The sequence below is a fragment of the Cygnus atratus genome, chromosome 1 (genome assembly GCF_013377495.2).
Source record: "Cygnus atratus isolate AKBS03 ecotype Queensland, Australia chromosome 1, CAtr_DNAZoo_HiC_assembly, whole genome shotgun sequence".
Taxonomy (NCBI): domain Eukaryota; kingdom Metazoa; phylum Chordata; class Aves; order Anseriformes; family Anatidae; genus Cygnus; species Cygnus atratus.
In genome coordinates, this window is record NC_066362.1 from 99,070,980 (window position 1) to 99,071,687 (window position 708).

Consider the following 708-nt stretch of genomic DNA (forward strand, 5'->3'; position numbering starts at 1 on the left):
CAAGAAAGCCATAACTCTGAGTTTCAATCATGAATTGTGACATGCAATTAGATGATCAAGACAAAGGGAGGATTTTTCCCTGTTTATCCTAACAAATTACAGTGTTTTTAAGTAGGAGAGAGACCTGTTTCCAGTCAACGTGGTGGGCATGAATAACTGCCTTCTACGATCTCATGATGACTTTCACTTACTCTTAAAAAGGCAGTTATTGCAAAGGTGGCAGAAAAAAGGGAAAATTGAGGTTTGGTAAAGAGAGAGTATCAGAGATGTGTCAGGATAGAAGAGCAGCTAGAATGAAAACATGAAAAACATAATATCATTTTCATACTCAGTACTTCTGTGACATCCTTCCTACCAGGGATGTCATCATCCCTGATGTTTTACACGGGAGCTTTCTCCCTCTTCTCTCAGTATTCTATTGTCAGGCTGAAAGACTTAACCTCCACTTCCATAAGTATCACTGTTGAGCTCTCGCATGCACACTGTCTGTCAAAATCAACAGGTGCCATACAGAATATTGTGTCATACGGTACACCAGAAAATAAAAGGGACACTGATATCCCTAACACAACCACTTTGGTTGCCACTCTTGGTTGGAGTTGGAGCCACTTCCACCTCCCCACCACTTCAGACAGACGATATTTGCTTATCATAGAAACACGTCTGTCCATTTCAAAGCGTAACAATTATAGAAGAGTATAAAGAAAC